Raw genomic sequence first — 14945 nt, 5'->3', positions numbered from 1 at the left:
GTCCTGGGCCACAGACGCCGCCTGCACGGAAAGCCCCAGGCCTCGCAAACCGTTCCCCATGTCTGACACCGGCGCACCCATTGCCTCCACCGCGGACGCCACCCGTGCGATGTCGGCCTGGGTGGCACGTATGACCGGCACCACTTCCAGCTCCTGGATGCGGGTGGACTCCTCCACCTGCGACTGCAGCCGCCGCAAGCCGGCCGTCACCCTCTTCGCTCGTCTCCGGGTCGGTGGTTGCATCGGATCTATGTGTGGGTGTGGAAATTCCAGGAACCCGGGATCCATCTGGGCGGCAGATGTTCGCTTGGGCTGGGCTGCCCTCCGACCGCCCGGCCCCTCTGCTGCTCCTACCTCCACCTGCTGTACCGGGACGGCTGTGTTGTGCGCACCAGTGAGTGTACCAGACGCCTCATCACTAAAGTGCCCAACCGAGCTGAGTGTTTCTGCGATGGTGGAGGGTGTTGGTGACAGCAGTGGCGTTGTGTCGTGCTCTTCGTCCCACTCTGAGTCCATGGCACTTTGGGGTGGGGGTTCGTCTCCACCCATCCACTCTGAGTCACTGTCCGGTATTTCGTCTTCCTGGGTAGTGCTGTCCCGGGTAGGGGTGTCCTGGGCAGTGCTGTCCCGGGTAGTGGTGTCCTGGGTAGTGGTGACCTGGGTAGTGGTGTCCTGGGTAGTGGTGTCCTGGGTAGTGGTGTCCTGGCTCGGATGTGACGGGGGCCTGTGGCTGCCCCCCTCGTCGCTCCCGCACGTGACGGGGGTGTCGTCTCCCTGTTGCTCCAGGTCTCTCCGTCTCCCGTGGTGTCCGAGGGGCATCCTGCGGGCGTTGCATGCTAGAGGGTCCGGGTCTCTCTGTCTCCCATGGCTTCCGAGGGGCATCCTGCGGGCGTCGCATGCTAGAGGGTCCGGGTCTCTCTGTCTCCCGTGGCCTCCGAGGGGCATCCTGCGAGCGTCGCATGCTAGAGGGTCCGGGTCTCTCTGTCTCCCGTGGCCTCCGAGGGGCATCCTGCGGGCGTCGCATGCTAGAGGGTCCGGGTCTCTCTGTCTCCCGTGGCCTCCGAGGGGCATCCTGCGGGCGTCGCATGCTAGAGGGTCCGGGTCTCTCTGTCTCCCGTGGCCTCCGAGGGGCATCCTGCGGGCGGTCTGCATCTGCGGGGATGGGTGCCTGGACATTTGCTCCTGCGATACACAATGAAGCATGCATGGTTAGACACGCAGGCAGTGATCAGGTGATATGGGGGAGGGGGATATAGGGAAGGGGGGATATGGGGACGGGCTGTCGGTGGCTCACTTGCTAGTACGCCCCCGACCTCTGCATCAGCAACCTCCCGGTCGTCAGGTCCGCCAGCCAGTTCCAGGGCCCTTTCCTCGTGTTCGGTCAGTGGCCTCTCATCAGCGGGGCCTCCTCCAGTCCTCACATGCTCCCTATTGTTGTGTGCGCGCTTCTCCTGTTGGGGGGTGGGGGTGGTGGCAGGGGTAAAAGGCAACAGTGTTAGGCAGGTATATGAATGCACGCCATCGGTTGCGCGTGCATTGCAGAGGTGAAGGATAGGGCTGGATTCACTTGAGGATATGGGGGAGGGGGGGATATGGGGGAGGGGGGATATGGGGAGGAGGGATATGGGGGAGGGGGGATATGGGGAGGGGGGATATGGGGGAGGGGGGATATGGGGGAGGGGGGATATGGGGAGGGGGGATATGGGGGAGGAGGGATATGGGGGAGGGGGGATATGGGGAGGGGGGATATGGGGAGGGGGGATATGGGGGAGGGGGGATATGGGGAGGGGGGATATGGGGGAGGGGGGATATGGGGGAGGGGGATATGGGGGAGGGGGGATATGGGGGAGGGGGGATATGGGGAGGGGGGATATGGGGGAGGGGGATATGGGGAGGGGGGATATGGGGGATATGGGGGAGGGGGGATATGGGGGAGGGGGGATATGGGGGATATGGGGGAGGGGGGATATGGGGGAGGCCCACCCTGCCTGCTCTGACGAGGTCGTTCACCTTCTTGTGGCACTGGGTGCCTGTCCGTGGTGTCAGGGCCACAGCGGTGACGGCCTCTGCCACTTCCCTCCACAGACGCCGGCTGTGGCATGGGGCAACTCTGCGGCCGTGCCCGGGATATAGGGCGTCCCTCCTCTGCTCCACCGCATCCAGGAGCGCCTCCACATCCCGTGACTCGAACCTCGGGGCTGAGCGGCGGCCAGCCATCCAGTCGGGTGTTCCGGTCGGGTGTTCCGGTCGGGTGGGGGGAGCAGCGCGGCCTTATGAGCCGTCACGCCGTGCGGCGCGTATGACGCTGCACGGCGTCAACCACTGCGCAAGCGCGGATCCCGTTACGTCACTGCTAGCCCATTTCGGGCCGGAGACTTTCGACCCATTTTTCTGACGTGATGCAAGTCGGATTTGCGCCGTTTTTTGCGCCGATCGGCGGATTTTGCGCCGATAACGGAGAATTTTGCCCCACGAATCTTTAAAAGCACTACTGCAGCCGTCACACACTAACCCAGGCACTTAACCCTTACTGCACCAAATAACATATAATACAATGTATCTGTAATTCCTATATTCATCACACTCAATTTTTAAATTATAAATTTCGAGTACTCAATTATTTTTTTGCAATTAAGGGGTAATTTACAAGGAACAAAGAAAAGTACAGCACAGGAACAGGCCCTTCGGCCCCCCAAGCCCGTGCTGACCATGCTGCCCGCCTAAACTAAAATCTTCTACACTTCCGGGGTCCGTATCCCTCTATTTCCATCCTATTCATGTCTTTGTCAAGATGCCCCTTAAATGTCACTATCGTCCCTGCTTCCACCACCTCCTCCGGCAGCGAGTTCCAGGCACCCACTATTCTCTGTGTAAACAGAGATTTAGTGTGGCCAATCCACCTACCCTGCACATCTTTGGGTCATGGATGTGAAACCCATGCAGACATGGGGAGAATGTGCAAACTCCACACAGACAGTGACTCGGGGCTGGGATCAAACCCGGGTCCTCAGCGCTGTAGGCAGCAGTGCTAACCACTGCACCACCTTGCCGTCCTATCACTCTCAATGAGCTCATTGGAACTATTTTTATTTTATTGTACTCTTGTCCAGTCATAGGTACCTCAAAGCCTCTTGTCCCACCTTTGGGGCACTGACCACATCCTACTCAGCCCCCTCCCCCCCACCGTAAATTAATATTCTCTTCTTTCTAATCACCTCCATGTTCTTTTGCCTCACCATCTCCAAATAGTCCTGTAATGATAACCCCAGCCAAAACCCTCAATTTCCTCTGACTCCTATCTGATCCTTCACCCAGCTCTTGGCAGCCACCTGGTGGGCACATAGCTCTGAAATTCCGTACCTAAATCCATCCACCTTCTGTGACCATATTTTGGTAGCCCAGTCCTGTTATCTCCTTTGTAGACTTTACTGCCATTTGTTATCATGTGTCCCTCAGTGAAACACCATGGGACATTTTTCTTTGCTAAAGACGTTTTTTAAGTACAAATTGAAAATTGGGTGCCAGAGCGATAATAAAGCAATAGTTATGACAGCAAAAACGTGACAAGTATCAAAATAAACTTCAGCATAGAACTTGCCAATCAGAGGTCTATGGGTTATCACAGAACAATACTGTACATGGTGGCACGGTGCTTAGTACCATTGCTGCACAATGCCAGGGACCCAAATTCAAGTTTGGCCTTGAGCGACTGTATGGAGTTTGCACTTTCTCCCTGTGATTGCATGGGTTTCCTCCGGGTCCCATAGTCCAAAGATGTGCAGGTTAGATGGATTGTCCATGCTGAATTGTCCTTTAGTGTCCAAAGATGTGCAGGTTAGGTGAGGTTACGGGGATAGGCTGGGGGAGGGAATCTAGGAATGTGCTCTTTCGGAGGGTTGGTGCATACTCGATGGGCCAAATTGGCTCCTCCTTCCCTGTAGGGATTCTATGGAGAAGACCACTTGGCCTGTCCAAGCTCTATGAAAGAGTTAGCCGATCAGCGCCATCCCCCCTCTCACCCGCTCTTTCCCCATAGCCCTGTAATTGTTTCTCCTTCAAATATTTATCCAATTTCCTTTTGAAAGTCATTATGTCTCAGGCAATTTTAAATGCTCAGCTACCGCCGCAATTACCTGTTTTCGTATTTTGTCAGGCAATGTTAACTGCAATGTTTTTGCCAAATCTAAAAGCCTTTTTTAGTTTCTGTTTGTAAGGTTTTGCGTGTGACCTTCTCCACCCCCAAAAACTTCTGAGCCTCTGAAAGAGCCATTGTCCACAACACACTCCCTACTTAAACTGGAATACAACATCTGAAAAGCAAACACAAATATGCTCACCCCTCACTGTCTTTAAGTTCACTAAGCCAACCCAATCACGAAAGATAGATTTTTAAATCCCGGACAAGCCCCCAATTTGTTATGGGCCATGGTTTAGAAAACTCCAAAGTTTATCATGGAGTTCACCTGACCTACAACTATTTATTGATTTTGGTTACGATGAGCACAAGGGCCTACTTTTCAGGTGTTATTCAACAGAGGCCTTAAGCACTTTTAATCAAAAACAAGCTTTATTCTACGAGTTTAGTTAACATTTTTATAAACACACACACTAAGCATTTTCATCAACTTCCAAGATAAATACCCCTCACAGCTACAGTAATCCGTGTATAACCCTTAATATTTTCCCCCTTTAACTGTCCCAATTTAATAAGAAGATCCCATAAACCAGTACCCCCTTTTCAAAGGTGTGGCCCAGCACACAGCACTCAAGACCTGGGGCTAAATTCTCCCCCAACGGCGCGATGTCCGCCGACTGGCGCCAAAAACGGCGCCAATCAGACGGGCATTGCGCCGTCCCAAAGGTGCGGAATGCCCCAACATTGAGGGGCTAGGCCGGCGCCGGAGGGATTTCCGCCCCGCCAGCTGGCGGAAATGGTGTTTGTTGCCCCGCCATCTGGCAGAAATGGCGTTTGTTGCCCCGCCAGCTGGCGCGGAAATGCGGCGCATGCGCGGGAGCGTCAGCGGCCGCCGACAGTTTCCCGCGCATGCGCAGTGGGGAGAGTCTCTTCCACCTCCGCCATGGTGGAGGCGGTGGCGGAGGCGGAAGGGAAAGAGTGCCCCCACGGCACAGGCCTGCCCGCGGATCGGTGGGCCCCGATCGCAGGCCAGGCCACTGTGGGGGCACCCCCCGGGGTCAGATCGCCCCACGCCCCCCCCAGGACCCCGGAGCCCGCCCACGCCACGTGGTCCCGCCGGTAAATACCAGCTTTGATTTACGCCGGCGGGACAGGCAATTTCTGGGCGGGACTTCGGCCCATTCGGGCCGGAGAATTGAGCGGGGGATCCCGCCAACCGGCGCGGCCCGATTCCTGCCCCCGCCCAATCTCCGGTACCGGAGACTTTGGCGGGGGCGGGGGCGGGATTCACGGCGGCCAACGGCCATTCTCCGACCCGGCGGGGGGTGGAGAATGACGCCCCTGGTTTAGATACTCTTGTTTCCTTTCCAAAACAGCAGGTTTAAATTTCTTCCATAAAGCAATTATTTATTTTCAAGTTATCAAGCAGTATGGAAACAGCTTTTAAAATGAAGATAGAGAGACAGGCTAAGATACTTCTCTGTCTGAGTACGGCAGCCAAATGTGAAAATGAAAGCAAAACTCAGAGCCCCAAACCAAAGCGAAAGTAAAACCAACTCCCAGAGCCACAGCCCAGCTCCACCACACATTGAAGTCATGTGATAAGACCAAAACATTTCTTAAAGGGACACTCCCATGACAATAGTCCCGGCTGGGACTGTGACTGTTGCTTAATTTCTTAAGTTGCTTAATGATTGGTCAGCACATGCTAAACAATCTCGAGTGTACTAATAGCTACACCAACAACCAATTTAAGTCAGGACCCGCTCACTGCAACCAAAGGAATATGTTCAAGCCTTGCACCTTTTATGTTACCCAGGAGATTTGGGAGCCTATAGTTTCCTAGCTGTGAGTAGGAAATAAACTACTTTTGATTCATCTTTTCGGGACTCTTCATTGACTGGAATATTGATGATGAGGATAAAATGGAACTATAGATGATGCTGTTGGCCATTCAGACTACGCCTGGTTCTCAATGCAAAGGAGCAAGATTTGCACGGTTTCAAACATGCCGCTCTTTGGTAGACTCAACCCGTTTTATGCAAGAATGGAAGACTGGTTCAGTACGTGGAGCAGATGCGATATTTCTTCAGGGCAAACGCTATTACTGGGGAAGGTGGCCAGAAGATAGTTCTTTTGACCACCTCTGGGGCCCCCACTTTCAGCACCATAAAGAGCCTATATGCGGCCCCTGACTCCAAGACATTTGAGGAATTGGTGGCACTTGTGACAAACTATTATGACCCCAAGCCATCAGTCATTGTCCAAACGTACCGATTTAATATGGCCAAGAGAACCCGGTTTACTGAGTTTCTTGCACCATTACGCAAACTGGCAGAACACTGCGACTACGTGCCATCCCTACCTGAGATGCTACGTGACCGCTTGTATGCGGTGTAAACAATATGGCGATTCCATGATTGGTCAGCACATGCTAAACAATCTCGAGTGTACTAATAGCTGCACCAACAACCAATTTAAGTTGGGACTCGTTCACTGCAATCTAAAGGAATATGTTCAAGCCTTGCGCCTTTTATGTTACCCAGGAGCTTTGGGAGCCTATAGTTTCCTGTTGCGTTCTCCATGGCAAAGTCTTGACCTATCAGTGTTGACTCACTAACAAATCAGCTCTCCTTTTCACCTGTAGTATAAATTGTCATAATCGTTTGAAATTTGGCATTCTTGTGTTTGTCTTGATGAGTACGCTTCGGCAACATGTCTCTCTTTCCAGCAATATTCAAACTTTGTAATTGTCAAGTCTGGAGGTAATGAAGACATGGACGAGGGTTTCAGCATCAGATGAGCTGACGCAGGATTGGACATAGGGAATATTAGAGGTGGAAATTCATGGCCTTAGTGATAACACAAATATGTGCTGTCACGAACCATGCTGATGGTATCTACGAGGGTATCCCAATTCGGAATACCGGTTTGTGGAGGTGTATAATTCTGGTTTGTTTTGGAATGGTGTGAGGAGACAAGTAAAAATCCAGTGAGACTAATAAGCCCAACCATCGTGTAACAATTAGTAATGGTTATTAATTAAATTAAAGACAAATATACTCAAACAGGCCCACCATACTCTAGGACAATTAAGTATATGAATCAATAAACGCACACACAAATTATATAGAACGTACCCCTTGTTCCAAACTATAGCTATGACCTCTGATCTCAAGATTTCCCTTTTACCCAAACAATATCCAAATTTAAGTAAATCTATAAGTTGAATGCAGATTATAATTACCACAATGCAGTGAGGATAGTCAAGTCTGGTAAATGTCTTTTCCTGGCCCAGCAAAGATAATTAAACTGTCTCTATGAAGGTTTCTGCATGACCTTAGCTTTAAGACTTAAGTACTAGTTTAGGATCCTGGCTGTTAGATTTCCAACTCGCCTCTCTGGCTGTTACGTGTAAACTTCTTATCTGCTTCTGAGGGTGCTGGCGACTATATACCATTTGTCTAGACGCCAGAATCTTGTTACTTTTAAAATTGCATCTCATTATGTATTTTGAATGCTGGCTACTGCTGCCACCCTGGACCACTGCTACACGAATGTCAAAGGTGCCTCTACCATTCCATTCCTCGATCACACTCTGGCAAATCCGACCACAAGTAGGTACTCCTACCTCCGGCTTACAAACAGCAACTCAAGCGTGCTGAGTCAGTCAAGAAAACCGTGCAGTGCTGGTCCGAGGCATCATAGGATATCCTCCACGACTGCTTGGTGTCAGTGGACTGGTCCATATTCAAGGCTGCGGCAGCAAACCTGGACAGGTACGCAACCACCATCACAGACTTCATCAGTAAGTCTGTCAAGGACTGTGTACCAAAGAAGATAATACGGATGTTCCCCAATCAGAAACCCTGGCTCAACCAAAGGGTTCACTCCCTGCTGCAGTCCCGGACAGAGGCGTTCAAGTCTGATGACCCTGACCTATTTAAGAAATCCAGGTGCAATGTATGTAAAGCCATCAGTGACGCCAAAAGACAATACAGGATCAAACTAGAGTCCCAGGCCAACGACACAAACCCACAAAGTCTATGGCAGGGCTTACACAAGATTAAGGGCTACAAAGCAAGGCCAAGCGGAATCTCTGGGGCTTGAGCATCCCTCTCCGATGAACTGAACAAGTTCTATGCCCACTTTGAACAGACAGCCAATACATCAGTGCCACCTGCCCCAAACAGCCCTGGACACAACCATACCCACTATTACAGACTCAGAGGTAAGAGCTGCCTTCTTGAAAGTGAACCTGCGGAAAGTGATGGGCCCTGACGGAATCCCTGGGCGAGTACTCAGATCCTGCGCAGACCAGCTGGTGATTGTATTTGCAAACATCTTCAACAGATCACTTGTCCGGTCCGAGGTTCCCACCTCCTTCAAGAAGACCACCATGATACCAGTACCAAAGAAGAACAAGGTAGCGTGCCTCAACGACTACCCGACCAGTGGCCCTGACATCTAGTATCATGAAATGCTTCGAGCGGCTAATCATGAGACAGATCAATGCCAGCCTCCCAGACGGTCTCGATCCATTGCAGTCTGCCTTATCACCGCAACCGGTCCACAGCAGATGCTATCTCCCTGGCACTACAATCAACACACAAACACCTTGACAACAAGGAGTCCTATGTCAGACATTAGAACTAGGAGCAGGAATAGGCCATCTGGCCCTTCGAGCCTGCTCCGCCATTCAATGAGATCATGGCTGATCTTTTGTGGACTCAGCTCCACTTTCCGGCCCGAACACCATAACCCTTAATCCCTTTATTCTTCAAAAAAACGACCTATCTTTATCTTGAAAGCATTTAATGAAGGAGCCTCAACTGCTTCACTGGACAACGAATTCCATAGATTCACAACCCTTTGGGTGAAGAAGTTCCTCCAAAGCTCAGTCCTAAATCTACTTCCCCTTATTTTGAGGCTATGCCCCCTATTGTTGCAGATTGCTGCTCATGGACTACAGCTCTGCCTTCAATACCATTATCCTGATAAGACTAATAACCAAACTCTACAATCTTGGATTTGACCCCTCCCTGTGCAGCTGGAACCTTGACTTCCTCACCAACAGACTGCAATCTGTCGGAATATGTAACAGCACCTCCTTGAACTTGGCTGGTTGATATGCTGCAATTGGTCGCACATAGGCTGGTCCAAAAGAGGCCGCTCCCTAGTGCGCAGGGCTTCTTATCCTTCTTCTCTTTTGTGCCCTTTTGGGCGGTCCTAACTTCAGATCCAATGGATCGATAGGATTTTGATCACCCTCATTGATCGTGGCCAATTAAGGGGCGGATACCTCGGTGGCTGGGCGGGTCCCAGCTGTCATTGTCCCAGGCACGTAGGCCTTTCCAAATAAGGGGAAGTGGCGCCAGTTCGTCTGCTGCTGTTGCCATTCCTTGATTCGAGTTCCGTTGTCCTGGGGGAAATGGTGATTGACTTTATTAAAATAAATTTAGAGTACCCAATTCATTTTCTCCAATTGCATGGTCAGTCCACCTAACCTGCACATCTTTGGACTGTGGGAGGAAACCGGAGCACCTGGAGGAAACCCATGCAGACACGGGGAGAACGTGCAAACTTCGCACAGACAGTGACCCAAGCCGGGAATCAAATCTGGGACCCTGGAGCTGTGAAGCAACAATGCTAACCACTATGCTACCGTGCTGCCCAAATGGGTGATAGCTTTAAGCTTCTGGGGTTCACCATCACTAACAGTCTGTCCTGGTCCACTCACTCGGGTCTTCAGACTTCTGTATCTTCTGCCCGATGGAAGGGTCTGAAAGAGGGCAAAGCCTGGGTGCGAGGGGTTTCTGACAATGCTGTCTGCCTTCCTGAGGCAGCGAAAGGTGTAGACAGAATCAATGGGAGGGTGCAAGCTTGTGTGATGCATTGTTCACCACAGTCTGCAGTTTCTTGCAATCTTAGACTTGGGCCGAGCAGTTGCCATACCAAGCTGTGATGCAACAGTCAAGAAAGCCCAACAACGTCTCTACTTCCTACGGAAGCTAAAGAAATTTGGCATGTCTGCATCGACTCACAAACTTCTACAGATGTGCCATAGAGAGCACCTATCTGGCTGCCCTCTCGGTCAAAGGTACTTGCTAATAGCATTTGGCAAGTCTATTTTAGTGATGAATTACGACCATCCAATGCTTTTAATAGTCTTCCAAACCGTGGAATAGGAAGCAAACCAGGCGGCATGGTGCTTCACAGCGCCAGGGTCCCAGGTTCGATTCCCAGCTTGGGTCACTGTCTGTGCGGAGTCTGCACGTTCGCCCCGTGTCTGCGTGGGTTTCCTCCGGGTGCTCTGGTTTCATCCCACAAGTCCCGAAAGACGTACTGTTAGGTGGATTGGACATTCTGAATTCTCCCTCCGTGTACCCGAACAGGTGCCGGAATGTGGCGACTAGGAGCTTTTCACAATAACTTCATTGCAGTGTTAATGTAAGCCTACGTGTGACAATAAAGATTATTATTATTAAATCCCTCTTGGCTACGGCATTCACCCGCCTGTAATCCACGCACAGTCTCTTGAGTTCCATCTGGTTTGGGATGATGCTAGGGGAGCTCCAATCACTAGCACTCAATTCAATAAGTTCATTCTGGAGCATTATTCAATTTTCTTCTCTACCTGTGATAACTTAACTGGATTTAACCCACATGGGTTGTTTGATTGGAACAGTGTCCCCACATCTATGTCATGCATTGCTCACACTGTTCTACCTAGTTTATTTCTGCAAATAAATTTATAGGTTTGCAGTAATTCTGTCACTTCACTCCGGTTCTTATCTGGCAGATGACTTAACCACTGGTTTAAATTTTCCATTACTTCCTCATTGTCCAAATGAATTATAGGGAAGTCACCGTCAGAATTTGATCCCTCATCTTCCCCCTGATTCGTTACTAGCAAGACATCATGCTTGTTCTCATCTCCTCTAACCTAATAAATACTTCTTTAACATGTTTAAATGATGTGGAGATGCCGGCGTTGGACTGGGGTGAGCACAGTAAGAAGTCTTACAACACCAGGTTAAAGTCCAACAGGTTTGTTTTGAATCACTAGCTTTCGGAGCACTGCTCCCGAAGCGTGATACATTGGCAAGACCAAGCAGACGCTGCGACAACTGATGAAGGGACATCACGCGACAATCGCCAGGCAGGAATGTTCCCTTCCAGTTGGGGAACACTTCAGCAGTCAAGGGCATTCAGCCTCTGATCTTCGGGTAAGCGTTCTCCAAGGCGGCCTTCAGGATGCACGACACCGCAGAATCGCCGAGCAGAAATTTCTTGCCAAGTTCCGCACACATGAATACGGCCTCAACCGGGACCTTGGATTCATGTCACATTACATTCACCCCCCACCATCTAGCCTGGGCTTGCGAAATCTTACCAACTGTCCTGGCTTGAGACAATTCACACCTCTTTAACCTGTGATTATCCCTCTTCAGTTGCTCCGTCTGGACCTGTAGACGTAATTATCTGCAAAGACTTGCATTCAAAGTATCGCATTGCATCTTTGACTTTGTCTATATATATATATATATATGTTTCTGGAACCCACCTCTTCATTCACCTGAGGAAGGAGCAGTGCTCCGAAAGCTAGTGATTTGAAACAAACCTGTTGGACAACCTGGTGTTGTAAGACTTCTTACTATGTTTAAATGACACTGTGATTGGCATCTATCTGGGGGTACATACCAGATAGTTTACCTCGCTTAATTTCCTTTCAATGTGATACAGCCCACTGAATCTAGCTTTCAGGGGTTCGCCTGACACAGGTAATATCATAAGCAATCTCCCACCTGTTGTAAAACTATGAGTCTAGGCCTACTATCAGCCCTCACTTTCATTCTCTGTGGGCTGACTTTAAACATTTTCTCGCCACCTCACAGGCCCCAGTCAGTAGTTCATTAAAATTTGATACCTAGTTTAAAAAGGTAGTCCGTGACTTCACATGTAGTAACTTTCCACAAATTAGTTTTAATGGTCCTCTGACCACATGCCCGTAGACCAATTGAAAAGGACTACATTTGATAGACTCATTTGATGCATCCCTATCCACAAATAATAAAAATGGAATCTCGTTGTCCCCATCTTGAGGATGGTCTTAGCTATGAGCTCTCATCATGGGTTTGAAAATCTGGTGCCACCTCTAGTGCTTCCTGGGACTCTAAATGATCGGCTGCCGATTTGAACTGCCTGATCTTGAGGCTATTCATGACCTTTCAATAGTCCTGACCTAAAATTTGATCCTTGGTTTGATTGTATTGCCTTTGGTAAGCCATATCTGGTAAAGAATTTGGTTAACTCCTCTTCTAATATCCTAGCAGGAATGGTTCTTGAGGTTATGGTTTCAGGGAATTGGGTGATATATCCATGATAATTAGCAATCATTGATTCCCACTTTGTGTTCTCGGCAACGGCCCTACGCAGTCAATTAAGACCCTGGTAAAAGGTTCTTCAAATGCAGAGATAGGGATCAGAGCTGCTGGCTTGATTACCACTTGCGGTTTCCCTATTACCTGACAGAGGTGAAAGGCTTGACAAAAAGTGACTACATCCTTGTATAGTCAGGGCCAATAAAATTATCTTTGGATTTTGGCTTAGGTTATCTTTATTCTGAGGTGTCCCCCTAATGGAGTCTTGTGAAGTATCCTCAATCTCTTTCCTATACTTGGAAGATAATACAATTTGGTATATTGCATTGTCCTCTGCATTAACATGCGGTGGTCGCTATTTTCTCATTAGTATGTTCTCCTGTGCATAGTAACACTGGAGCTTCCAATGCTGAGTACACTGTCTGATAGAGTTGCTTTAATTTTGAGTCACTCTGCTGCAATTCAATCAACCACTTTGAATTGTACACATTGGTCTCATTCTCTGTGTCTTTCAGTTTGTTAAAAATGGTATCAGATAACCTGATCTCACTGGCCTCACCCTGGGTGTGCAACTCCTCCCTCTTTTGGCTTAGTTTATGAACCTGTGGTTGTATCACCATGTAATCCAGAAATACTCCAGGATGGTCTGTTTGTAATTTCTCTGTGGCAGGATTCTCTATCGGTTGTTCGACTACAGTATCACTACCATCTGGGATCCTGCTACATCATTCCCCAGAGTTAATTGAATGCCTGCAATGGGCAAGATTTCTAACATGACTACCACTACTACCCCGTCTTCAAGCTACTCTGTAAGCTTATTTTTACTAAAGGAATTTTTTAATTTCACCATGAATGCTGCTAACCAGAACCTTTTCCTTCAATATCCATTCTGGACAACAAATATCTTTATCCCACAACATTAGGGATTGACTTGCACCGTATCTCATAAAACATTAATATTTTTTCCCATTCTATCCTGACCGCATAGAAATACTTTGCCATTACACACAAAATCTTTTAAAGCATCTGCCACCTGCTGGTCAACCTCTACCTCTGTACCAACTGTGCACACATTTTCATCCCTAGTGTCTGCCCTTTCTCTTGGTGTACCACTCTGACTGGCTTCTCTTGTTATCCAGTGTCTAAGTTCATTTTTCCATTTAAGATTGTTAACCCCAACTGGCCGACCGTTTAATCTTCAGCATAGTGATTTTGTGTGGCGGTTTATTACAGTGAAAGCATCTAGTTTTTTTTTGTCTCTCTCCCCTCCCACAGACTGTTTAATTTTAAGTTGAAGCCTCCTTGGAGTTTCTGACCACTTCCTCACTTGCTGGCCCGTCCTCTCTCGCATTTTCCCAGTTTCTGGCCTTCTCCAATTTAAAAGTGGGTCTAAAGAAAGGCTTTGACCTATGAACCAGTTCATAAACATCTGCAAGCTCCACCGCTTATATGGCAGTTAACCTTCCATTATTCAACATCTAATCATTGTAGGCAATGAATCTTTAAATTCCTCCAACAGAATTATCTAAGTGCGTCATAGGTTTCTTCTATTTTTAATGCTTGCACCTACCTATCAAAATGACTTTGCTTAATCCTTTCAAATTCAATGCAAGTCTGTCCAGACTGTTTTCTTACAGCTCAAAACTTTTGACTGCAAACCTCCGGTACCAGTTCATAAGTACCCGCTTGGGTCACTGTGCGGAGTCTGCACATTTGCCCCATGTCTTCGTGGATTTCCTCTTGGTGCTCCGGTTTCCTCCCACAAGTCCCGAAATACGTGCTTGTAATGTAATTTGGACATTCTGAATTCTCCCTCTGTGTACCCGAACATGCGTCAGATTGTGGCGACTAGGGGAGTTTCACAGTAACTTAATTGCAGTGTTAATGTAAGCCTACTTGTGACAATAATAAAGATTATTTTCTTTTTCATCCCTTGCGGCTTGCTCCATTTCCCTTTTAAACTCTCTTGCTCTTTCCTCATTCCCGTTGGAAAGCTCGCTCCTTTTTTTCCTGCATCGCTCATGTATTCATTCATATCTCTTTGTAATTGAATTTAGTGAATTCAATTTCCTCACTTCTCGAAATTTTGGGCACTTGACCCCGCCTGTATATTTAAATAAGTTGTTGGGCTTTCAATAACTTCTGCTTTCTTAGCCCCCGTAGATAATCCAAATTCAAATTTCCTTGCTAATTTCATCAATTTTGCTTTAGGTAAATTTTTCAAATTGACTACGGTTATGTCTACTCTCAAATAAGGTCAAGCTGGGGGGCAGCACGGTGGTGCAGTGGTTAGCAATGCTGCCTCACGGCGCCGAGGTCCCAGGTTCAGCCCCGGCTCTGGGTCACTGTCCGTGTGGAGTTCTCCCCGCGTTTGCATGGGTCTCGCCCCACAACACCAATTATGTAAACCCTATTATGTATTTTCT

This window comes from Scyliorhinus torazame, chromosome 9, assembly GCF_047496885.1.
Source record: "Scyliorhinus torazame isolate Kashiwa2021f chromosome 9, sScyTor2.1, whole genome shotgun sequence".
Classification (NCBI taxonomy): Eukaryota; Metazoa; Chordata; class Chondrichthyes; order Carcharhiniformes; family Scyliorhinidae; genus Scyliorhinus; species Scyliorhinus torazame.
Note: the sequence above shows the minus strand (reverse complement) of the source record.